General features: G+C 37.7%; 1 protein-coding gene across 1 annotated transcript in view; it reads right to left on the bottom strand.

Annotated features, from left to right (window-relative positions):
• KHDRBS2 (KH RNA binding domain containing, signal transduction associated 2) overlaps window positions 1–27,460 on the bottom strand; it is a 362,598-nt gene that overhangs the window by 34,835 nt on the left and 300,303 nt on the right. The gene's annotated exons all lie outside the window — the stretch shown is intronic.

The raw sequence follows: 27,460 nt of genomic DNA, 5'->3' as shown, positions 1-27,460 counted from the left end.
ATGTAAAACACGCAGCTTATTGACAAGAATTGTGACTCGTGAAGAACAACCTGTACGTTGCAAGGGTAAAGAAATCAGTTACTCATTTAAGAACTCAGCTTATTCATTGATAAACTGCGGTGTATTGTCCAAACTCCAGTGGTTCAGTGGGATCTATGTAGAATACTGATGAATGATAATGAAAACAATAATTTCCTAGCAATTTGTTATATAAATGGTTCGATAAACACCTATAGGTGAAATGAACAAATGGCAGGAAAAATATGTTTACTGTACAACATTATTAAGAATGTTACTGCATAAGATCATAGTATTCAGTCTATTTAAAAAAACCCTCAAAACAACCAGTCTATGAGAAATGACAAACATTGTGCATGTTTGAGAAGGACTCAATACTAATTATTGAGCTGAAGGCAATTTTTTTTTTCCCCATAAGTTATGCAAAGTTTAGGTAGGTTGGGGTAGAAAAGACAGCATGAGTCAGCTCCAAAATAACATCAGTTCAATAAACAATCACTCTGGCATGCCATCATAACCACACAAAGTACAACGTTAGTTTGGTACTTCATTATTTCTGCTAATTAAACTCCATAGTAGTATTGAACTAGACTTCACTCGTACTCCTGATATAAAGAAAACATTAAAAGGAGGAAGCATTCAGATATGTCTCCTTAGGTCAAGCATATTAAATTTGCCTGTCCTTCCGGTCTCCCACTCAGCAGTGAGGGTGAGTGTGGATTCCAGGTGGGAGACTTCACCCCTGGGGTGCTGCGAGGCCTGAAGGACTTTGGATGGTGACTCTACTTCTCAGGCACCCACATCAGATTGCAGCAGGGAAAGCTTTTCTGCACAGGAGAGAGAGTCCCGTTTTGGGACTGGGGAATGGCCTCTTCCAGAATCTGAAGTCCACACAAACCTCATCATCTTCCATCTCAGGTGGAAACACACCGGTTTGACTTGCCTTCATTAGTATAAACCCACAGCAAAAAGTTCAGTTAAACACATATCCCTGCAGACAACAGTGATATATTTAACATCATATGGCTAAATACACAACCTTGCTTCTGGGGACAGGGTGAGAGAAACAATGAATCACAGAAGACAGAAGCTAGTCACATGGATTAGTGTGCTACTGGGTGGGATCCTGCTCCCGTGAAGACGAGGGTGACGCAAATTACCATATAAAGTCAAATAGCTGGAGGAAAGACATTTCAGTATGCTTACCCACCATATGAAAGAACAGGAAAGGCAACAACTACAAATCAGCCCTCTCAGTTTCTTGACGCCTGAGGTGGATCAATGTTCAGCATCAGCAGGGCAGAGGACACTTGTTAATATTTGACACTTCTGTGGGTTCACGTTACAGCTTTTAACAGCCTCTCTAAAGGCTCAGAGCGGGTCAATACAGTGCAAGTGGTTCAAGTGGAATGGTTGGAAAACAGAGATGGAGTAAAAAAGCACAATGTATCTTTAATGAAGAAAAAGTATTTTCTGGATAATGTTCTCTTATGTGTGTCAATCTGTATGAGAATTATTTTCTAATCTCACAGGAGAACTATCTATGTAAGGTACACGCTATCATTTTTTCAAAGTTTAATAGTGTATTGTACCCTTGTCCCAAAGAGGCCTTTAGGCATCTAGAATTGAGATCCAAAATAGCTCCTTTCACATCCTTGGAGTGCCTCAAACTCACTGAGAATTTTTCATTTCTTTAACCTTTAGCTCCTCAGAACCTACAACTTTAATGTTTGAAAATATTTCTTGCATGAACATTTTGAGAGATGAAACACCCAGCTCCCATGTAGACCCTGTTAAGAAGCAGAAGCTATGAGTTTGAGGGTGTTCCAACTCACATGTTCTGCACCCTGTGTGTGATGAAGAAGGTGCTCCCACGAGCAGTTCTGTATTAATCCAGGGACCAGAACCCAGGATGCTCTCTCCACATGTAGTGCAATCTTTTACCCATCAATAGAATCAGACTCTCTCATGCGCTCTCTAGGTCTATTAGTTTTTGTATTAAAAACAAACAATCAGACCATATTAAATTGATAAATATTCTGTATAGGTATGCTGATAGGAACAGAGCTGTCCTCTCAGTGATAGTAGGGGGTGATATGTGTAGTCAGGAGCAACACACAAGTTGCCTAGAGGTAAAAGAGATTCCCAAAAATAACAGCTCAGGTAATAAAACTTCCCCCCCTAGGGGTGCAGTGGGGTCGAAAGCCCAACTTACGTGCTTCTATACGAACGCATGCAGTATGGGCAATAAACAAGAGGAACTGGAAGCTCTTGTTATCCGGGGAAACTATGACATAGTTGCCATCACTGAAACATGGTGGGATGACTCATATAACTGGAGTGCTACCATGGATGGCTACAAGCTCTTCAGGAGGGATAGGAGAGGTAGAAGGGGTGGTGGGGTTGCCCTGTATGTAAGGGAAGGTCTAAACTGTTTAGAGTTAAATGTTGGGGATGACCTAGTAGAATGTCTGTGGGTGAAAATCAAAGGGGGGCCTATGAAGGCGGATATTGTACTGGGAATCTGCTACAGGCCACCCTATCAGGACAGTGAGACTGATGAGCTATTCTTTAAACAACTGGGGGAAGTCTCGCGCTCACTAGCCCTTGTCCTTATGGGTGACTTTAACCTACCTGATGTCTGTTGGAAGTATAACATGGCAGTCAGGAAACAGTCTAGGCGGTTCCTGCAGAGTGTGGAGGACAACTTCCTATCGCAACTGGTCAGTGAACCGACTAGAGAAGGTGCTCCCCTAGACCTGCTGTTTGTGAACAGAGAAGGTCTTGTGGGAGATGTGAAGGTTGGAGGACGCCTGGGGCATAGTGACCACGAGATAATAGAATTCTCAATTCTAGGGGAAGTTAGGAGGGGGAACACTAAAACGGCCAAGCTGGACTTCGGGAGAGCTGACTTTGGGCTGTTTAGAAGTCTGGTTAACAAAGTCCAATGGGAGACAGCTCTCAAGGGTAAGGGGGTGCAGGAGGGATGGTTACTATTCAAAAAGGAAATTCTGGAGGCACAGGAGCGAGCTGTCCCTGTGTGCCGGAAGTCGAGCCGCCGGGGTAGAAAACCAGCTTGGATGACAAAGGAGATTTGGGAACATCTCAAAAGAAAAAGAGATGTCTATAAGTCTTGGAAGAATGGGCAGGCATCCAGGAATCAATACAGGGAGGAAGTTAGGACATGTAGGGAGATAATCAGGGGGGCAAAAGCCCAATTGGAACTTAGACTAGCCTGCTCCGTAAGGGACAACAAAAAGTCTTTCCATAAATATATTAATAACAAAAGGAGGGCTAAAGATCACCTCCAGCCCCTACTGGACTCAGGGGGTACGTTAGTCTCAAGGGATGAGGACAAGGCTGAGGTCCTTAATGCCTTCTTTGCCTCAGTCTTTAATAATAAGGTCAGTAGTTCCCAGGTGAGCTGGCCTTTGGTGTCTGAGTGCAGGGAGGGAGAGCAAATCGAAGCTCCTGTGATCCAAGAGGAACGGGTCAAGGATCTGCTCCTTTGGCTGGATGACCACAAGTCTATGGGGCCTGATGGTATCCACCCGAGAGTCCTGAGAGAGCTGGCGGATGTCATTGCCAAATCCCTGTCCATTATCTTTGGACAGTCTTGGCTCACTGGGGAAGTTCCGCTGGACTGGAGGCTGGCGGATGTTACCCCCATTTACAAAAAAGGGCGGAAGGAGGATCCGGGGAACTACAGGCCTGTCAGTTTGACCTCGGTGACGGGCAAAGTCATGGAACAGGTTATCTTGAGTGCTATTAATGAGCACATACAGGTTAACCGGGTGATCAGGCCCAGTCAACACAGGTTTATGAAAGGCAGGTCTTGCCAATCAAATCTGATCACCTTCTATGACAGGGTGACCCGCCTGGTTGACGAGGGAAGGGCTGTGGATGTAGTTTTCCTAGACTTCAGTAAAGCCTTTGATACAGTTTCTCATAGTGTTCTGGTTGAGAAACTGATAACTGCTGGCCTGGATAGGCACACCCTCCTTTGGGTTAAAAACTGGCTGGATGGCCGGGCCCAAAGAGTGGTGGTAAATGGGGCTAAATCCGGCTGGAGGCCGGTCACCAGTGGGGTTCCCCAGGGCTCAGTGCTGGGTCCAGTTCTGTTTGACATCTTTATCAATGACCTGGATGAGGGGATTGAATGTACCCTCAGTAAATTTGCGGACGACACCAAGCTGGGAGGCTGTGTCGATCTGCTCGAGGGTAGGGAGGCCCTTCAGAGGGATTTGAACAGACTGGATCATTGGGATGAGGCCAATGGCATGAGCTTTAATAAGGCCAAGTGCAGAGTCCTTCACTTGGGGTATAAAAACCCCAAGCATCGCTATAGGCTCAGGGAAGAGTGGCTGGAAAGCTGCCTGGCAGAGAAGGACCTGGGGGTGTTGGTTGACTACCGGCTTGATATGAGCCAGCAGTGTGCCCAGGTGGCCAAAAAGGCCAATGGGATACTGGCGTGTATCAAGAATAGTGTAACCAGCAGGAATAGGGAAGTGATCCTGCCCCTGTACTCAGCACTGGTGAGGCCGCACCTGGAATATTGGGCCCCTCGCTTTAAGAGAGATATTGAGCTCCTGGAGCGAGTCCAAAGAAGGGCGACTAAACTGGTCAAGGGGCTGGAAAATAAAACTTATGAGGAGCGGCTGAGGGAGTTGGGGCTGTTTAGCCTGGAGAAGAGGAGGCTGAGGGGAGACCTGATTACGGCCTATAAATACTTGAGAAAAGATGGTGGGGAGGTAGGGGAAGGGCTCTTTACATTAGTGATGGGTGACAGAACAAGAGGAAATGGGCATAAGCTTAGTCAGGGGAGATTCAGGTTGGATGTTAGGAAGTATTTCTTCTCTGAAAGGGTTGTCAGCCACTGGAATAGGCTGCCCAGGGAGGTGGTTGAGTCCCCATCCCTGGATGTGTTTAAGAATAGGGTGGATGATCTACTTGAGAATATGGTTTAATGGGGATTAGGGATGGTTGGACTCCATGATCTCTAAGGTCTTTTCCAACCTAGAAATCTATGAATCTATGAATCTATGAATCTCTTTGAGAATCTGTCAGTTACTAGTGCTGTATCCTCACTTCATTGAAGGAAAAAGGATTGATCATCCATGCTGTCAGTGTTTTGAATACGACAGTTTTTCTTCTTTAATTTCTACAATATCTCATTTATTTCACCAGAAATTTTCCCATATATGTGTATAAAGCTTAGACTTTCTATCCTTTATGTAAGTTCCACTGCCTTTTAATTGAGGTCTGTGCTTTTCAAGCAGAAATTTTTCAGATAAAGTGACTTTGGGCCCGATCTGATCAACATCCTCCACTGAAAAATCCATCTCTGTGCTCATCAGAATATTAAGAAAACTTGTATGAAAACTTCAGGGAGGGAAAGAAAGCACTTCCCTAACTCTTGAGAGTTTTTTTGAAGAGGTTAATGAGGGTGCAGATAAGCAGGACTCGAGGGAAACAGGCTCCTTTGAGCTCCAACAAGTTACTGATGAGATTTGATTCTCAAGGCTATCCAAGGGACTGTGGTTGGTTCCCTGGGAAGACTTTTTCTGTGTAAGGAGTCTTTTTCCCTATGGTAGCTGTCACCACCGTTCAGAAGAAAAAGCTTACTGGAATGAACTGGAAAATCTGAAACCGGGGAACTATTAGAAATATTCAAAGTCAAACTGATAGCCACTTCTAGGCTAGGTTTTTATGCCAGGGTGTCTTTATTTCAGGTATTTCTTAATAAAACATCTTTTCAAAACATAAGAAAAAGACCTCTTTACTTTGTGTCAGGGACAAGGACAAGGATTTGCTCTGATCGTACAGTAAAATATCCTGAACCAGAGATAAAGGAACAGAAAACATCTGGAGCTGCAGTGGGGCTAACAATGTTTATAAACAATTCTGGATGATTTTGAGAAGTTTTGGTAGAGTCTAAGGTTAAAAAATAATAAAAAAAGAAAAAATAAGGAAAATTTTAAAACATAGCTCAATTCAAGAAAAGACTAATTTGAAAATAAGCATACTTCAGTGTTTACCAGTCTTTCCCCACAAAGTGATGATAGAAAGAAGTCTTAGAAGAATCTAAGAATCTAAGAATCTAAGAATAGCACATGAAATTAGCATTGGGAACACTCACTTCAGGAGCAAATATGCACTACTCTACCAGTGATAAAGAAATTTATAGTCAGGGGAAAAAGGGGTGTAGAAGGAAAAAGGGACACAATTGGAAAAAAAGGCTTATATACTAGTACCTCAGAAAAAGTTAAGTATCAATCTGATTCAACACCCAGGATATCATTAAGAAAGATTTATTTTATTTATTTAAATTTACTCAAATCCTCTCCAAGTTTCAGATGCTGAAATAAATATTAGAAATACAAACAAAATAAGTACCATCAGTAACAAGGGTATCATAATCTAACACAATCCGTTCTCTTTACACATGAATTTCCTACTTAATGTTAAAACCCTATTTCAAACAATAACAGTCCACACTCAAATGTACCAAGTTAAATCACCTCTTCTCTGAATAGCCTTAGAAATAGGATTTTCACAGCATGCTCTGAAAAATGGTAGGTTTCAGCTCTGGGAAACTAAGAAGAAAAATAATTCTAATACTGTTAATGAAAACTGCAGTACTCTCAATATTTTACCTATGTCCTGGTAATATACAATAAATTACATTGTAAGGAAGCCATAACTAATTAGTTTTTTATAGATGACAGCCCAACTCTTTCTAAAGTAGCAAACTGCAAAATATCCATTTTTTTTAAAAAAAACCAAAACCACAAACAACAAGAATTCAAAGTAAAGTGACTTAGGCAACTCTACTTTACTTGGCAAATACGTGAACAAGAAAAATGTCTGCATCTGGAGAACCAGGATAGCTCTTCTCATTAGCTGCACCTAGCAGTACACAAAAATTAGTACTGTACCTCAGAGAAGATGAGGGTATAAAAATCCATCTCTAGAGTCTCAACCAGCTCAGCACTCACGAGACATTGTGAACACACAATGACAGCACTATCTGCCATTGTTTTTAAAAAGAAGTAGAAAAGGAGGTGACGATAGTACAGGTCCAACTATAATAGCTGTGATCTGTTTTAACTTTGGTTAAAATTGCCATTTGTCTATAACTGTCATGGTTTGATTTAACCACCTTAAATGCTCTTTGCACGAAAAAAAATTAAGATTTATTAAGCCAAACAGGCAGTGTGACTAGCCAAGGACATAAGTCATACATCTGTAAGGAGAAGACTTCCCAGATGAGTTTCTCTCTATCACTCCAGTGTTTCACATAGAGTAAAAGGAATGGGATTTAAGATTTCCCCTAGTTGTTCAGGGGAACTTGCCTTCCATCACAGTCACATTCATGAGTTTGGTGCTCATTCCTCAAGTCGTGCTAAGGTGGGGCAGCTCTGAGAAGATGTAGAGGAACACATCTCAATATATTAATTTATTGTAATTCAGACAAATGGCAATTTCACTCTAGAGACTACAAAGAGGGGTAAAAACCGTAATTACCTTCGATTTGGATCATTCAGTACGGAAAACCTGCAGATGGAACAGATGAATCTCACTGAAGTACCTGGGAAATTAGTCTGTTGCAAGGGTTCCATAATCATAATGTATACTTAGAAAGTGAAATTCTGACTAAATTATTCCCTGAGTACATATGCCTGCTATCATAGCTGACCTTAGATTCTTCAGCTATACCTCCAGGGTCAGAAAAAAGAAACTAGATACTATCAATTTGTTGAAGATGATATGTATCCCCTGCACTAGTGAGATCTACCAAGCATTTTGAAGATGAACTCGAAGACAAGTTGAGTGGCAATATATCCATCAAAATGATAAATAGTAGTAATAAAAATAAAAATAATGCTGAAATTAAAATAGGATACTAATCAACTGAAAAATCAGAGCTCCATGTTATGGACTTCATAAATGCAATATATGAACTAGAAGCCACAGTGCTAAGACAACCCAGAATAGACGTGCTTGCCAGAGGCAATGAAATAATACTCAACACATTCGACCTCTTACTGAAATCAGTCTTTTTCTTCACACACCAGCAATGGGAAACACCTTTATAACTGAATGGTAAAACATAGAGATGAACGTTTTTCACATTGACATGCAAATATAGTTGAAATTTCAGTATAATCACAGTCATGGAGATTTTGCAAATCCAAAGCAGAGAACATAAATGAGCTATTCATATCCTCATATTTCAATGGTTTACATAAAACTCACATTGAACACTTAGGGTAATAAGAATGAGTCAAACTAAACAAGTTCACTATCCAGAAATCCTAAAATTGATTGTGTGCAAGAAAAAGATAGGGCAGGGTCCACAGAAGCAAATAGCTGTGCAGTGCCAAAGCAGTCACAGTAAAACAGAATCTCAGATACTTCAAGAAATCAGTGTTCTCTCCTAAATCTTTATTATTTCTTTATTTTTTCTGTAATTTTTCAACTAAATGCAAACTGAATAACACTTAAAATACATTTTGGTGTACTGAAAAAGAAAATCAGAACAGAATGAAAATGTGAAAGAAAATTTAATAGAAATGAAACTTTTCTTACTCCTTCCATATTTGCAAGACTAGCCTACAGCATAATTTGCTGCTGCAATTATTATACTACAACATTCATCTAACATCTTTATTTCTTCAAATCTTTCTGTTAGCTCTCCTATGCTCATGAAGTCACATTAAAACATCTAATTCATGTGCCAAAGCTCTGTATAATCAGCTGCTGCTTACATCCATTTAACTTGTTGCTCTTTCCCTGTCCTCTAACCTTGCTACCACCGACACTGAAACTGTTTCCTGTCCCATTTTACTTTTGCTTTTTTTTTCATATTGCCTCTCTTGATGGAATAATGTCCTAAGCTCAGTGTCAATCTTTTACTCAGTTCCTATTGCACAGGAATGTCTCTTTCTTGCACAGGAAACATCTCTTTCTTCTAGTATCAATAAAATGACTTATTTCAGTAATAAGCAGCAAGTGGAGAGGAAAATAATCCAAGATATCTTCCTTATGTATCTGCAATAAGTTGCATTTTTGCACCTGTCTATGATTCCGAGATCCCTGAAGAAAGGACTTTTTAATTGTTATTTTTACTGATGACTTGTACTGCTTTACATAGTACTTGAGTGATAACATATTACAGTAGCAAGAGGCACTGGTGACAACCTATCACATAAATGACATTTAAAAGAAAGATTTATTTTTCTTGTGAACTGAAATGAATGGAGTAGAAAGCAGCCTTCGGCCGCCAAGGGAGGATGGGCTGTAATACACCCACCATCGTTTTAATCTCTTTATCATATCTAATATTTCTTTTTCCAAAATCTCAAGCAAAGCAGATGAAGAATGATGAGGCTTTCCTATGAGGACAGGCTCATAGGAAATGATGTCCTTTCCTATGAGGACAGGCTGAAAGAGTTGGGGCTGTTCAGCCTGGAGAAGAGGAGGCTCCGGGGTGACCTTATAGCGGTCTTCCAGTACCTCAAGGGGGCCTACAAGAAAGATGGGGAGAGGCTGTTCAGGAGGGCCAGTTGTGATAGGACAAGGGGTAACGGTTTTAAAATAGAGGGACGTAGATTCAGGTTGGATATTAGGAAAAAATTTTTTACCATGAGAGTTGTAGAACACTGGAACAGGTTGCCCAGAGAGGTGGTGGATGCTCCATCCCTGGAGACGTTCAAGGCCCGGTTGGATGAGGCCCTGAGCAACCTGATCTAGTTGGAGATATCCCTGTTCCTTGCAGGGGGGTTGGACTAGATGACCTTTGAAGGTCCCTTCCAGCCCTAACCATTCTATGATTCTATGATTCTAAGAACTACTTGTGCATCCTGATGCCCCTCAGCTGTATAATCAATAGATGTAGCTGACATAAAATCTGTCCACGGAGCAGTAAGGTTTCTTGTATTGTAGATACAGAAATCATTACAAGTATCTACTAACGACTGACAACTCTTCCGTCTGAGTTTAGCAACTTATTGATGGTTTAAAGCATTCCACAGTGATTTGAATTGCTAGACAAAATGCCTTAAAAGTAAACCATTTCAACCTTACATAAGCTTTATAATAATCCAGGAAATGAAATTTCCAGGTCTTGAGTGGTTGGGAATTCCAAGAAATTTTCCTTTTTATTTTCCAGCCCTTGAAAACTAGACCACAGGATTGTCCATCTCAGAGCCTGTAAATGTGTAAGTAAAAGCTGAGGTACTAGCAAAGAGTAGAAATGCTTTGATAGGTGCTTTACAGGATGCTGAATTGCATTTAATTTTAAATTAAATTTCACTGTGATGTATTATGAATGCTGGAAGTAGGCAGATTAAATACAACCTGGCCAAATGCAAGATAATGTGCTCTAGTAAATACATCTTCAAATTCTATAAACTGCCCATATCTCTGAATTTACAGAATTCCCTCAGGAAAAGACTTGTAGGAGTCACCATGATCAACAGCTAGGCGATCTGTCCAATTTTACTGCAGCATTAAAACAAAAAAGCTCCACAAAAATAGCCTTATATTTTCTATGTCAAGAAAAGAAAATAAGATACATAGGTTAATCCTATGTGCAATCTCCCTGTTTTTGATCTGGTTTCGTCCTCTATTTAACTATATTTAACCATTAAGGATTTAATGAATTAGAAATACATAACAGTAACAAAACTTCACAATAGAATAAGACAAAATTGTTTAAATTGCTCAAAACACAGGACAAACAAAGACTTATTTATTTATTAATCCTGAAGCACGTCTATATGAGAGTTCAGGTATTCTTAATGCTGGAATTTTTGTATCTTAATCTTTGCCAGACATTCCGCACCTTTTTCATAAATTACATCTCTTGCTGAATCAAATTCCAAAAGTCCTAGATTCTTATACAAATAGTTCATCACATATTTAATAGAATCTAATTTTATAGAAAAATATTTTTGAAAATAAATTTGGACAATGAATTTTAAATTGCCCTGTTTATGTAATTTATGAATTTTGCATAATATTTGATTTTTTATACAAACATTCAAACACTTATTTTTCTTACTTTATAAAACAATATAAACCAGTATTTAGGAGACATAAGAGTAGTAATTCTTGTTTGGCGTTAAGTCATATGGCTAAATAATATTTCACCAGTTCCATGACACTTTTGATTTAATTTTTGAAGTTGCAATCTGAACACTGTGTCTCAACAATTCATATATTTTAAATGTTCAATTTTTTTTTTCATTAAAACTTAAATTTTGAAAAGTTGACATAATGAAACTTACTGTGAAAAATATAGGTAAATTTTAAAAGTTATGAAGATTCACTTAGTACTAGGCAAACTAAATGTTAAGTTGATATAAGTTGTAGAAGAGATGAACTATTTTTTTTCTGCTTATGACAGTGATTAAACTTATTAGACAAGTCTTGTTTACAGTGAATGCAGCAATGTTTGCACTGCAGCTGATCATGTTTGAACGAAAATGTTCCTGGTAATTCTTATTGGTCCTGAGTACTGTACAGGAATAAAAAAGAAAGTGCCTACTCACAGCACCTTCTTAACTGTAATATTACCTTTTTTAACAGATATTGTCAGACCAGTAAATACAGTTTAGCATGACATATAAAATGCAAGGATTAGAGGTAATGCAGAATTTTCTTCTTGATTTTAAAAGATATGTAAGAGTGAACTTAACTAGCACAATCTTGTACAGGAATTACTGCAGAAAGGCCAGGTATAATTAAAAGCAAACACGTAGAATGTGATGAGGCTTCTCATTTGTGAATATAACAATGAGCAAAACAGGAAAAAGTGGTTAATACTTATTGAGATACTTAAGACGTAATCCTTAAGTTCTTATTCCCTCAAGTTTGAGCATGCAATTAGAGAAATTAGGGATGGAAAAGAACAGATCATCTATTAGGAGCTCCTGTCAAATATGATTGCTCCTTTCAGCACATTTTCTAGTGCTTTCTCTAATCAAATTCTAAATATTGCCAGTAGTAGGGATTCCACCACTTCTCTTGGGAGACTGCCTGACAGCCTAATAGATCTTTGTGTCAGACACCTCTGCTAACTTTATCCCATACGACTAAATATATCTCATTGTACCCGTGAGATGTATTCTCCCAACTCAGTATTCTCAGTGTTCTCCGATGTCTGTTATATTCTTCCATTTTCTTTTAAAAATAATTCAAATATAAAGATTCAAAGTCAAATGCAACCCTGACACAGACAGAGATATATCGATCAGCAGATAGCACAGCAACAAGCCAGAACCCCTAAATCTTCATAAAAACCTCATACAGATCTTTACCTCCACAAATCCCTTCCTTTTCCTTGGGTCCAGCAAACAGATGTGCCGGAAAAGATGTCCAGTCATCTTTGACTGTACTGGATCAAGAGTGTCAAACACTATGACTAGCCCCCTAAAGTGAAAGCCTGCTAACACAACTGGCTCTTAGGTGGTGACAGACAACCTGCCTGAATTAAATCCTTAAAGTCTGATGAAATTTTATTGCATTAAAATCCACCCAAAAAGTCGCAGAAAGTCCATACAGACCTCAGAATATGGGTTTTATAGCAAGCCACTCAGCATATTCAGCAAGCCTTTGTGTTGTGCACCAGACCCAATTTATAGATTTTTTTTTTAAGATGACCAAAGTGATGCAGATATGGATCACAGTAACAAAATCCATATTAAATAGAGAATGAAAATCTTGTTACTATGCACGGCATAGGCCTAGACTCTGGTGTAGCCTGACTGTCGTGCTGCAAACAGAGATGTGTTGTGATCCCAGAACGTAGCACGACACAAGAAGGATGAAGGAATAGTAAGAACCATATTGAATGTTACACTCTTTCAACCACGCAGCTGTAATCACTTTGATCTAGTTTAATCTTTACCTGCTGGCTATCATTCATGGTTGAAAACTCAGAAAATAGACCCGATATTTGATACATTAATTGAGTTAAGTGCACTAAAGACACAGAATCAGGTAAAATTGACATACTGGGAACATTAAGTTATATATCTATGCTAATTCTTCTAATGTTTGCCAAGAAATAAAAAGAAAGAAAAAGCATAAGAAACGGTAAAAAAGGCCAACAGTCCTGTTCATTGTAAGACTATTCATGTCAGAACGGTGATTCTGAGTTTTCCTGACACAGCCTGTCAATAAATGAAGAACAAAAAATGATTAAAAGTATTGATGGACTGCCAATCAGTCCAGTTAATACTAGTACTGATTTTCATTTACCATATAGAAGTAGTAGTTCGCACCTAATAATACCTCTTCTACTCTAAACACTGCAATGGAGATACCAAAAGCAGAGTTCAACAACCTTCTCAATCATGTCTAAGGCTGGATTCCCAAAACTGTAACCATCCTGGGCCATGACTGTTCCAGTCACTGTGTAATGATGATGATGGTGTCCAACACTTGAATTGAAAATGGACCAGGAGAATCTCAACCTTTTACTCCATCTCTTTAGCTCACAATTTAGATTTTACTAATATATCTCCATTTGTTTTCAACTATTTATTTAGTATATTTAACAATCAAAATCAACAAGATATTGAATATAGGAACATTTTAACATACACTGATTCATAGAAAGCATAATCATACCAACTTCATTGTTCTACTTTACACTCACCAATGTTTTGGAAAAGGTGCCATTCTAGATTTTGATGAGCTCCTATAAACCAAGAGCGAGGTTTCTAGCTGACCACTGCAGTCATAACATCTGATATAGTTACAAAAATGCTTTGCACTGTAGAAATCTAAGTTTTTGTAAGAAACAGGTACACCATATATAATACACCCTATTGTTCTATTGTACACCATAAATTAATACACTAAGGAATACATACATATAAATTCATATATACATATATACACACATGGGCACCTATCTTGCTCTTGGATAACAGTAATATTTGCATCCCTTTCATTCCACTACATTGTAGGAGTGTACATGGTTTTGAGACTCACTGAAAGGATGGAAGGCAGAAAGTTATGTGCACTATAACAAATCTCTGGTGAGAAGTAATTTCCAGTTTTTCTTTTTAACAACTACATTAGATACTGTCAAATGTGACAGGCTGACTACCTTCTAAAAGAAAAATTGTTTCAAGAGATTATTCTCTGGCCATAGAAGTAGAAGCACAATATAGATTGCAGGGAACATTTGACTGATGTACTTGAAATCTTGTGGTGTTGCTGTTTTTTTGAATTAATAAATTTTGCTGTCATTCCTTAGAATTTCTCACTAAGCTCAGAACCCTTTTAGGTCCATATTCAGCACTGAAAATAATTCTGTGTGATTTCAGATCTTCAACAGTTAAAATTTTAAAGTTTGCATGCCAAATCAATTAATATTAATCTTCTAGGGAGAACCATGTGTCATCTCATCCCTACCCTGCAACACATACAAACATACACACTTGAGCAAAAACTTATGAAAGCAATTCCTACCCAAAACATTTCTGTTATCTCTCCAGCTTTGTAGAAAACCCCGAGATTTTTATAAAAAGAAGCTTTCCATCATGACATACCACTCAGGCCATATCCTCAGTTATTATATTTCCCTGTATGCCATAAAAGACCCTTAGCTTTATCCTCTGTTTATTTTCATGGAGGCGACTTTTAGCTTTTTTTTGTTTCTTTTTACTTTATTTTTATATAGAGTTTTTTTTTTTATGATATGAAATAGAGATTGGAATATATCTTAACCAATTCTACTTCGGGGAGATAAACTAGGGCATTGGAATGAAAACATATAATTTGTTAATTACTATTACTTTTTAAACATTGTTTCAGCACTTTACACATTCACCTTTATCTTGTTTATGTCATGATAATGCCTTGCCCTGGATAAGATAAAAATCTACTTATGTCTCAGATCTTTGTTTTAAAGAGCAAGAATGTAAAAACGAATTTTTAAATTGAATTCTTTGAAATTTGTATCAGGTCTTAGGCAGTAAGTTCAAAAAGCCGCTATGTCATTTTTGGTAGTTCTGAAGGATGAAGTGTTCATAGCTAAATAACAAAGTCAAAGAGGAGAAATCAGCATTTATTCAAGTAGAAAAGGGAAAGCACATGGATATATTTTTTTCATTATCAGTTCAGAGAAGAGGCCAACTAACTCTTAGATTCTGCATGAATATCTAAAAAATGAGCAGGTTATTCTCATCTTACAAGCTATAATGACAGAGATTGAAGATACTGTCACTATTCTTTAAAGTCTCAAAATTTTCTAAAAAAAGATGGTTCATGCTGGTAATGTTTCATCACTAACTATTCAGCTGGCAGACCACTATTCCACAATGGCAGTATTATCTTCTCATTGGTATGTCCTTGTTCTGTTAATGCACTGGAGGAAATAAAGACATTGATTTAGCTGTGATTGTAATGGTCAATGACTTAGGAATCCACGTAAAAAAGAAATCTCAATGATTCACAGAAGCGGTGTCAGCACTTTATATAGTGCTTCATTACAGTATTCAGTTGGGTTTTCAAACAGAAAATCCATGGGACACAAGATTTTGGTTGTTTTTTTACCTACCCAGGACTAGGAATTAGTCTAGTGTAAAAATGTATACATGATTATATAAAACATTACTTAAAAAATAATTTTCTCTAAATAGCTCTTTCTGCTTTTTTCACTTTAAACTGTCTGTTGCATAAGATTGTAAAACTCAATACTAAATGCTCTGAAGATACTAAAACAATGAAGGAAATAAATACATAAAAATATACTTGCTGACTGTGACACTGATGGAGATATGGATTTAAAGAAAGATGACTCTTTTTTTCACTAGTGATTCTCTGTATTCAAATTTTGTCACAAAAAAACATCCACATCAGGCTCATGAAAATATTTGACACCTCTGAGTCCCATCATGCTGAGTCCAAAAACTCTATTTGCAAGAGGCTGGAGTAGATTAGCAAAACAAGAACTGGAAGTTTATTGTCTTAAAACAAAGCCATCATCTCTATCAAAATCTCACTCTGTTAATGCATTTAAGAAACAAAAGATGGTGACTTAACTCTGATGCTGATTTCTCACAACATATCCCTCTACAAACATAAAAAAATAAAGTGATTTCCATATTTCCGTACATTAGCAGTAGCCACCCAAGAGCATAGATTTAAATCAGATGTACCGAATATTGACTTGTCTATTTAGCATTAATATTAAATAATAACTAAAAGTCACTGAGGCTAGTGGCATTTATTCCCTTGGTAAAATGTTTGGAGATGTGACAGTGAAGAGTGATCGGTAAACTCCTGAGCATCACCTTGAACATTTGGGAAGCCTAGAACTTGACTCAGAATTTTAAAATGCAGGAAGGACTTCTATAGCACTTAATTGCAAGCATCACTGAAATAAAACTAAATTATTAGTATTAAAATAAACATTAAGGGTTGCATCACTGGTGATCAAGTCTTCAGCTTTGAAATTGTAGTCATCTTGCCAATTAAAGTAAGCTGTATCTCAATTCTGACACTGAGGTAGACTGATGAATATATCTTTAGTCAACAAAGAAATGAAAATCATAGCAGCCAGAAGAACTGAAAATGTGCTTTGTAGTAATTAAAAGCAACATTCTTCTTGTCCATTTTGTCATCTGTGGTGTCTGAGGATTGAAGGGGTTTTGTATTTCAAGATGTGGGGTGCAGAAATTGAACATAATGGACAACATAAAAGTGATTTTAGGTTTAAGAAAAAAATCCATATGAAAGGTTTAAATTGAAGTCCATATAGATAAGCAACATAATTTTCTTCTTTGAAAGAGGTTTTTCTCATCAGCGCCTGCTGGGTGTCAAAGGCACAGTTTAATGGAGTTGTCTAGTTTAAGACTAACTCATTTTGATGTCACTGTGAAAACTAGGTGCCTCACATCAGACCATAAAGTAGATATTGAGAGCTCAATTCAGCAGTTGCGCATAGTTATCTGCTCTCATTTTAAACATCCTAAAATATCTTGCCTGGCTTTTCCCTTCTAGTCCATCAGGACAGAGGTCTCTTCTGTATCCTATGTGACATTGTTCATCCTCTCTGTTTATGTCTTGAAGGCTGTAGAGTCCTCAATTGACATGAGAACCTGTGTTCAGGCAGCCCAACAGAACCTGAACTGTGAGATTTACTCGGAGATGAAGGGTGGAGCTACATTAGTGTTTTGAGCTGAGAGCTGCCTTAAGCACTGATCCTCCAAAACTGAGGATAACTACCAATATGTCTGAAGTCTTGAAGCACCAAAGATTTTGAGATTTATATTCCTAAAACATTTCTTCTGGGCAGGCTTGGTGTTGCTTCAATCTCGGCAGAACTGAACAGCTCAACGACTGTATACTACTAATGCCTAATTAGTATCCATTAAATACAAGTTCTCCACTTATCATCCAGGAAGGTTTTGAGCCAGTTGGCATGCCCCAAGAATATCTAATACATACATCCATCCATGAACAGTCTGCCCACAAAACACAGCTGATACCACTTCTTTCTTACCAAAGGAGCACTATACCACAACACTCCAGTGAAGTGCCAAACCTGGCTCAATACCTGTTTCAGTCTGAAGCTACATTTCTAACAAGAAGGGCCATTGCAACAACTAGGCTTTAAGATATTCTGTGATATTGGTATTCTTACTTAGTTGATTTTTTTTCCCAATTTTAAAGATTAACTCAGGAAAGAGAGGCTGACAAAGAAAGTACGAATATCCAAATTTGGTGTTGGGGCATACTCTTGGAGAAGGAAGTTTTCAATTGCAATCCATGGTTCTAATGGACTTCATCAATAGATACTTATACCTATTTACTCATAATATATAGAGTATATATATAGATATCCCTGTTCCTTGCAGGGGAGTTGGACTAGATGACCTTTGAAGGTCCCTTCCAGCCCTAACGATTCTATGATTCTATGATTCTATAACTGAGAAAAATTCAAGCATGCTATATAAAGTTTCTATAACATTGCAGTTGAGATGTTAACCACAGTATTTTATCACAGAAAAAATCTGGAAACTGCAATCTTTTAAAGTTCTTGATTTCCATCCTCAAAATACCTTTGAATTTAAGATGTAAATGTTGGTGTTTAAGTACATATTTCCGTAAGGACTTTGTTTGCTTATAGATACTCTTCTAATTGTCTTTTGGAATGTTAATTTAACAAGAGAAGCAATACTTCATATTTTGCTTTTGCGTTCCCTTTCAACAAGAAAGCAAAAACCACTGTATATTTCTGTTTCCTGAATCAGCTTCTCTGCTTTTCATAGAAACTAGCATTGATCACGGAAATGACAAGTAGAAGAGAAAAATATTTTTCTGCATGACTAATTTGTCTCCTGGATTGTTCAGTCCATGTGGTAGAAACGTCATTGACATTTTGGTCTGCATATTTTTATAAAGTTATAGCATATGAACAACAAGTTATGCACTGAGTTAAGTGTGGTTCCTCCTTAAAACAGTGGGAAAACTCTCAAGGACTTTGATGGCATCAAAATCAGAAAAACAAGTAAGTGGGATTTTTTTGGCATTTTAAATCTGAGAAATGTTACTGTAGGTATTAATTCAGAACTTTAAAAATGTGTTATACTCTAGTTGCCATTATTTACAACAAAAACTATCATATTAATCATATAAATAATTATACTGATTCTGTTTAACATATCAAAGAATTCAATTTTCAAGCAAACCTATGATATAACTAATTATCACTATTCCGGTTATACAGATGCAGAAGTGTTAATGTAATTAACATGCTTAAAATCAAAGTGAAAATCTGTGTCAGAGCAATGAAAAAAACCTCAGAATTATTTAGATCACATCACCACCTTCCTAAATGGTATGAGTCATTTCTTGCTCATATCAGCTTTAAGAGCAGATTAGATATAAATGCTATTGGAAAGGTTGTTTTATAAATCTTTTATGAATATCTTCTCAAACAGCTTAACCAGTTCAAACACTTTAAGATCCATAATTAGAAGTCCACAGCCAAAAATAAGAGGTTTATATCACCTCAGAACGTGCAACTTATTGTTGCAAACAGATGTTTTAAAATTGTACTGAAATACATTTCTATCTTGATGAGTTTACATCTTTCCTGTTTTCTTATAACACTTGTTGAATTTTCAAACTTTTTCTTTAGGTTTTGAACCGTTTTAAGTTAACTTGACTGACATAATATTACTTTGCTTTGTCAAAACATTTCCTCATCTGATTTTACTAACTCACAGAAGGTGTAGGCTGCCCTTCAGACCTTCATTTAATGTTCTTTGATCACACATTTATAATAATGCCACAATAGAAAAATGAGTAAGACTGCAAGATGATCAAAAAAGTTTATGTACTTATTGATGCCCATCATTGTGCCTGAGAGCTCACAAAGTGTATCATAATAATTATTTGAAGAAATTGGTCAGCGAGTGGTGAGCAATTATACTGTGCATCACTTGTTTGTATATATTATTATTGTTATACATATAATAATGTATCATTATAATTATCACTTTTAATTTACTATTATTATTGTTATTATTATTATTAAATTGTTCTTATCTCAACCCATGAGTCTCCTTCCCTTTTCCCTTTTAATTCCCTTCCACATTCCCCAGGGATGGGGGAGAGTGAGTGGGCAGCTATGTGGTGTTTAGTTGCCAGCTGGGCTAAACCATAACAGTTTGCAATAATTTTTTAACTAACTTTGAACTAACTTTTGCACCTGTTACACCCTGTGACACAGATTCCAAAAATTACTTTCTGTGTGAAAAAAAAAAAGCTTCCTTTTCAATCTTCCAATTTGGAGTTACACCATTCCAGATATGGGCAAACTATGGATTTGTGCACACTTTGTTATCTTTTACTCAATAATTAAGTCTCAAGAAAACTATTCCTTATATAACACGATGGCTTAATAACTTAAAAAGCTTTTTTTTTTTTTTAAAGAACATCAACACAGTCTTCTCAGAAATGTCAGTGGACTATCCTTCATCCCATTAACTTTTTCACTATCTCATGCAAGTAGATCTAATATTTTTGAAAACACAAACTCCAGATAGGCTGCATTGATTCTTCCTGAGTACCCCATGCGTATGTTTGTGTCAAAGGTTTTTCTTTGTGTGCTAGCTTCATCTGTCAGTTTGGTTCTTTGGAATTTCTATTAGTTTTCCAGTAGAAAAGTTCAGTTTACTGATCTATAGTTCTCCAGATTATTCTAAATATATTTTTTAAATAAATGTTATTTATCATGTTTCAACAAAAACCCTGGGGCTGTGTGTGGGGAGGAGAGGATAACATTGTTTTCAATCCATCTTTAGCATTGACCTTTGTGGTCTGTTCAGTCTCTTTCTCTCTTACTTCCTCAACAAAATTTTGCACAACTTGACTCATCTTTCATGTAAGCAAGCGGATACCCATTTCTACTTCTGCATCTGGCTCTCTTCACAGGATGCAGCTTCTTTGTAGAAATGCCTTATAAATGCCAAGGGGAACTACGCTGCAGAACTAGACTTGCTTTTGAGTTACCTTTTGGTCATATATAAAGTCGACAGATAACATTTCAACATTAATTTTTGTATGCAATCCCATGCACAAGTACAGGCTGGGCAGAGAATGGATTGAGAGCAGCCCTGAGGAAAAGGACTTGGGAGTGCTGGTGGATGAGAAGCTCAACATGAGCCGGCAATGTGCACTGGCAGCCCAGAAAGCAAATCGTATCCTGGGCTGCATCAAAAGAAGCGTGGCCAGCAGGTCGAGGGAGGTGATTCTGCCCCTCTACTCTGCTCTCATGAGACCCCACCTGGAATACTGCATTCAGCTCTGGAGTCCCCAACATAAGAAGGACATGGAGCTGCTGGAGCGGGTCCAGAGGAGGGCCACAAAGATGATCCGAGGGCTGGAGCACCTCTGCTATGAAGACAGGCTGAGAGAGTTGGGGCTGTTCAGCCTGGAGAAGAGAAGGCTCCGAGGTGATCTTATTGCAGCCTTCCAGTACTTATAGGGGGCCTACAGGAAAGCTGGAGAGGGACTTTTTACAAGGGTATGTAGTGATAAGACAAGGGGTAATGTCTTTAAACTGAAAGAGGGCAGATTTAGATTAGATACAAGGAAGAAATATTTTTTTACATTGAGGGTGGTGAGGCACTGGAATAGGTTGCCCAGAGAAGTTGTGGCTGCCCCATCTCTGGAAGTGTTCAAGGCCAGGTTGTATGAGGCTTTGAGCAACCTGGTGTAGTGGAGGGTGTCCCTGCCCATGGCAGGGGTGTTGGAACTAGATGATCTTTGAGGTCCCTTCCAACCCAAACCATTCTATGATTCTATTTCCAGACTACTGTTACACTTAGAAGCCCTATAAGCTTATCTTATGCTATGCATCTTCACACAATGTCCATCCTTTCTATTCACTATGGATCACAACAATGCCTTAAAGCACAAGGAAAGTATCTCTGCCTGTGTATGTTTGAATATCATGGATGTCCAGTTGTGACATATTTATGCAGTGCCTCAAAAACATCCTCATCATCTTTCTGTAACTGCATCTTACATATTTTATGCAAATTTCATGTCCTCTTGTCACAGATAGAAAGCTTGAGATCTAATTAAGTCAAATCATCTTGCATAACAAAATGAGACAATTTTACGTTGAGCTGCGATGTGTGTTTTTAACTTGTTCTAAAATGGTAGGTTTGTGTGCTGCAAGGAATTTTTAACTACAGAAATCTTTTCTCTAGCTAAGGTAACTTGATTAGTTCCTTACTTTTACTGACAGTATAGTTGTGCCTAAACTATGTGCTGGGTTTGAGGAAATTACTTGTGAAGAAGGAGTTGTAAAAAACTCTGATGTGATAGCAAAACATGTTCCTGGGGGATAGCAGACCCACTATCTCCTCCTGACAGGCACGCTCATTACTCTGGCATGGGAAGAAGCAGGCAGGTTGCTGATTCAGTTCCAGTTCTGCCTTTTCCCCTAGAGTTGGCTCGATGGAAGCCAGGAAGCTGACAATCCCAGCCAAGGAAAACTGCTGCACAGCAAAATGTAGCATCGCCTCAAGTCATTTGAGTGCGTTCTAACTGCCTCACAGTATTTCTCTCTCCAAGGCACACCCCACAAACTTTAGCTTCAGACAAGAGTACAAAACACATCAAATCCAAATGCATAAATGTAACCTATGATCATAATTCATGAAATGCACAGAGACTGCAGGTTGTAAAGATAGTGAATGCAGGAATTAACTATAAATAAACTCCTTTCAGGAGTGAGAAACATATTCTCTAATGTAAAATGCGGGGAATATGGGAATAGTTCTGTGTGCATAATATAGCCTGATTCCATTTGAACAATGGTTGCTTGTCTCTCTAGATCCATAAGTGACTGTGACTGCTAACATATGAAAGCAGATAAGAAAGCATTTAACATGAAAAAGATGAATGTAACAGCAAAATCCTAACCGTAAAACTTTCAAACCGGGTGTTTGTGATTAACTAGTAGAGAGTCCATATGACACAGTCTTGTGAAGCTGGGTGCAGTTTTTGTATACCAAAATTCAAGGGAATTGAAGACAGATCCTTGTGTGGAAAGCTGAACTTGCAGAGTATCTAGAGAGAAGGCTGGATGGCATCTAGCAGTCTGTCACACATCAAATTTTGTCTTGAATACAAGAAAATTTTTTTTTGTTTAAAACAGTTTCAGTTGTTTGGTTAGAAAAATTATGACCCTAAGAGCATAAAGCTATTTTTCCTGGCCAACCTACATCTGCAGTTTATGGCTAGCTCCCTATTTCGTTATTTAAATGACATTAATTGTCTGATAGTCTCATATTAAGTTCCTCTCAACTTTATTTCAAATGGCCAAAATTCATGCTAGTATGTTCCTAAGGAAAAGGTAAGAGTACCTGGTGGTGCCCAAAAAACAGGCAATTTTATTCAAGTCTATGATTCTGGTTGATCTATTGAGGGCTTCTCTCTGCTCCATTTAGCTTCCTAGAAGCACAGCACTACTGTAAGTGCTGACACTAGAACTACATCAAAAGTTAAGTGACAGGCAAACAGCCCATTAGTATCTTTTCTATTGATCATAAGTCAGCTTTTGTGTCTATAATAAATGCTTATTCTTTCATTTTTAAAATAAAAACTAAAAAATGTTGCCCTCCTCCCCCTTCAAAAAAAAAAAAAATCGGTATTTTTTCCAATTCTGGAGATGAGTCAAAAAAAAAATCAGATGAACACTGTAGGAAAATTAGCAATACAAAGGCAGCAGAATCAAGGAGTTTGCAATAACAGCACTAAGAAAATGGCATATTTTTGACTGAAGGTCCTAAGAGCTAAAGATAAATATCTTTCTTACAGCAAAAGCAGCTGAACTAAGTTTACTGAATGCAAAAATAGATCACTCAATAAACACAGACAAATTATGGCAATCATGATAGTAATCTTGCCCTTCTTGTCCTCACACTACTTTCTATATGGGGAAAATTTGTATTTTTCTATCCAAGGGTGCTGACTGTAGCTCAGTCTTTCACCCGTATTTTACCTATATATTCAAACAAACGCTACCTAGAATGATGAGAAGATATAAAAAAAGATATTAAAATCTTCAGTTTTTCCAGTCATTCCTGTATCATCGGGTATACTTTACTTTTATTAGAATTGTGCTTTGGGGCCAAAATTCTCAAGCATATCTGGCTACTAATTAACTTTGGTAGAGTATAAAATTTGTATCTAAAGGGGGTAAAACAAGGTCCCTAGGAGGATGTGGAGAGTTAAAACTTTCTGCTAACACAAGTTAGAGTGAAGTTGTACTGAAATTGTGGCAAGTATGTTTTGCAGGATTAAGTAAATTTCTTACTACTGTAACATATCTAGTATATTGCATCACTGCTAAATTGGTGGTACATATATCCCAGAATGGGCATCAAATCAGCACAGCAGGTATCCTATACGAAGAAAACTAACTGCTTTTATATAGCTCTTTTGGTTGTTTCTTTTTCCCCTTTCAAAAAGCAGACAAATACATCTTGCATAAATACTGTTGAGGGAATAGCAAATGGAAATCTGAATTTTATATAAAAATATAGATATGAAAAGTATTGAGTCGTGACTTTGAGATGAAAGCTTAGCTATCAGAAAACAGGTCATTTATAATGTATAAACAAAATAGCCCACTATGTGCTATGTATAGTCAGGGAAAATTCTCTTAGATCTACATGACTGATCTTAGTTCAGATATGCTGCATTCCCTCAGTATGCAGAACTCACACTGGTATCAACAGGAGGTCCATGGAGTCAGCAGGACCACAATAGCAGAGTCAAGATTTCTTGTGACCCAATTTAGATTCCTCCAGTACCAATATATTATGTAAAGGAGATATAAAGAAGAGTGTATCCATGTGGTGTTTCTACATGCATATGAATCTGGGGAAAAATATTTGTGGAGTGAAAACTACTAACTTCCAGAATGAAGGTGTATATATATAGCCAGACTTTTAATTAATTAAACATTTTAATGTCCATTTAATGTATTTAAGAATCACAAATTTTATCAAAGAGCTTGAATTAATACGAATCTCTGCTGAAGGTTTATAGAACAGAAAAAGATCTTTAAGGATTGAGGACTTGGAAAAATGGTAAGCTACTAGAGGTAAGATAGAATGTGAATTGAAAGATATTCCATAGAAGTTATTTATGGGCACATGCTCACTCTAAACTTAATCTCATGTTTGTTTCTAGCTACCAGAGAATTACAAGAAAATAGACATTAGAAGGCTAGATCTTGAGAGTGTCTAGTCCAGCTTCCCCTTGTTCGCAGCAATTTTCTCAGAACTCATCTGGTTTTAAATATTGTCAGGGACAGAGACTCCACAACCTCTCTGAGCAAGGTATTATTACACTGACCACCTCCATAGTGAAAGTAGTGTCTTATATTTAAGTGGAATTGTCTGTATGTCAGGGTGAACTTATAGACTTTACTGCCCCTGAGCAGTTTCACCTGGAGCCTCCATGCACACCCCATGCCCACAGGCCCGCAAGCCCTATTTCAGCTTGGCTGAAAATTTTATTCCCTGTCTCAGTGACACCATAGGAGAGCCAGTCTCCAGCTCAGCCACAGCTGTGCCTGTGCCTGGCCATGGATCCTGTTGATCTGGACCCCAACTGGTTGACTGGCTTCCCAGCCTGACCTTGAGCCTGCATTGTCACCACGGATCTGCCTGACAGTCACTGGGCTGTGTCTGACCCTGTTCATCCTCACCAGACCTGATCTTGAGCTGTGGATTGACTCCCTGGCTTGACCTCAGATCTGCTTCATCGTCATAAACTTATTTGATGATCTGGAGTCTTGGTTGAACCTGGCTACTATCTCTGGGCATGCCTGTCTGTCACCATTGAGAGTGATGAGGCACTGGAACAGGTTGCCCAGAGAAGTTGTGGCCACATCATTCCTGGAGGTGTTCAAGGCCAGGTTGGATGAGGCTTTGAGCAACCTGGTCTAGTCAGGGGGATTGGAACTAGATGATCTTTAAGGTCCCTTCCAACCCAAACCATTCTATGATTCCATAATAGTAAAACTGGAAGCAGAGTAAGGTACCGTGGCAGGGCTAATGCACTGTTAAGTTCACAGTGTAGTTTACATCAGTGCAGTTTGTGTCCCCTATGTTCAGTATTGCTGTTGTCATGACATCGACTACATTGGTCTGATCAAACTGCATGGTAGAACTTAAATAACAAAGTCCATACCTGGCATATGATGTCAGTCTACATTCTGACTCCACTTTCATCCTACCTAGAGGTCTAATTAACATGTCACTGAAGCTGCACTTTTTTTCTATTTTGAATATTCAAGCAGTACATGGGCAATGCTTACAGTGTGCTATAAACTAGCTAGTGGGCTACAATTCTCAGCTTCAGTCATGTGTACCTGACTCACAGTTGTTCAGAGGCAGGTAGGGCTACTCATACGAAATGGGAGCCTGACTTGAAATGTCATTGCTGCTCTCTTGGCAGCACATTCTGATCTCAGCTAAGGAGCAGCTAGATAGATTTTCAGTCAATAGATTGAGTTGGGTCACACAATGGTGGAGAAGCTCATGTAGATTTACAGAATTGACCTACAGAAACTGTGAACTAGAGGTAGGAGAATATAGCTAGAAGGAGAGGTAAGTCAGGTCTCAAGGTGGGACTTGACATTAGATTTAGCAGAAGCTTAACCTTTGTGCTCCGTGAACTGATCGCCCATCTGCATGGAACTGAATTAGTGAATGCCCAGGGAAATTGAAATAACATCACAAAATACAGCTGTAAGTGGTATACAACACACATATATTGTTTCTTTAGATATCTGTGCCTTCAGATATTTATATTTACTGTACAGCATCTTCAAATATCCTATGTAGTTTGTGTTAAAGCTACAGATGTCAAACAGTTTGTAGATTATTTGATGTAATTAAAGGAATCTTTCTTGATAATAGTATTAAATTAGCTGTCTTGTGGTAGGGATGCAAAGAACAAATTAAACTCCAATTCAGTCTCTAAAAAAAACCAAATCCACTCTTGCTTGATATAATGTCTATTGAGGGAGTGCTCAGCTCAGTGGGCAGCCCATTCAAAGAGAATTTGGCCTCAAGTAGCTAATTTTCTCCTTTTTTTTTTTTTGCTTGTAAAAAGAAATAATGATTTAATGGTTGACATTCAACCACCAATTAGTTTTAGCTTGTATACAGTTACTTTTCTTAAACATTTAATGATTTTCATGTGATATGCAGACTTCTCACTTCCACTGAGCACATATAAGACTAAAAAGGAAACAAACAAAAAATCCAAACCAGAGAATACAGTAAAGAACAAAGACAATGCCATAAGCAGGAAGCTTTTGTTAAAATATACAATTCATAAGTTAGACAATTTTAAGCTGTCTTAAATTCAATCTCAGTAGTATTTTAGGTCTGATTTTTGCCTAGACTCAGATTAATTACAATGAAATTCCATCTCAGCAGTCAGTTTCAGAAACACTATTGATCAAAGAAAAAGTGTAATCTTTCTTTTATGACATGAACCATTTACTAATAAAATAGAACTATATAAAAGGTAGGAAAGGAGTCATTACAAATATGTGACCACTAAGATATGTGCTTATTAAACATAAGAGGTAGCAAAATGGTGAAATAAAAAACATAGTCTGGTTACTTCCTCAATCTTTGAGATATATCTTTTTTCCAACTAGCATATCAGATCAATAACTAGAACCTTTTATTCATTTTATGATATATAGTTGTTCTGAAGTAATCATTCTCAAAACGTAGGCTTTTTGTTTTTTTAAGGTCAAGCTCATGGTTGCAACGCTATGTTTAAGGGAGAAAGGCAGACATACTGATGACAATAGAATATCAAATGTTAAAACACATAAAATCAAGTTAAGTGCACCAAACCAAGC

The sequence above is a fragment of the Tauraco erythrolophus genome, chromosome 2 (assembly GCF_009769465.1).
Source record: "Tauraco erythrolophus isolate bTauEry1 chromosome 2, bTauEry1.pri, whole genome shotgun sequence".
Taxonomy (NCBI): domain Eukaryota; kingdom Metazoa; phylum Chordata; class Aves; order Musophagiformes; family Musophagidae; genus Tauraco; species Tauraco erythrolophus.
This window is presented reverse-complemented; position numbering and strand designations above follow the sequence as displayed.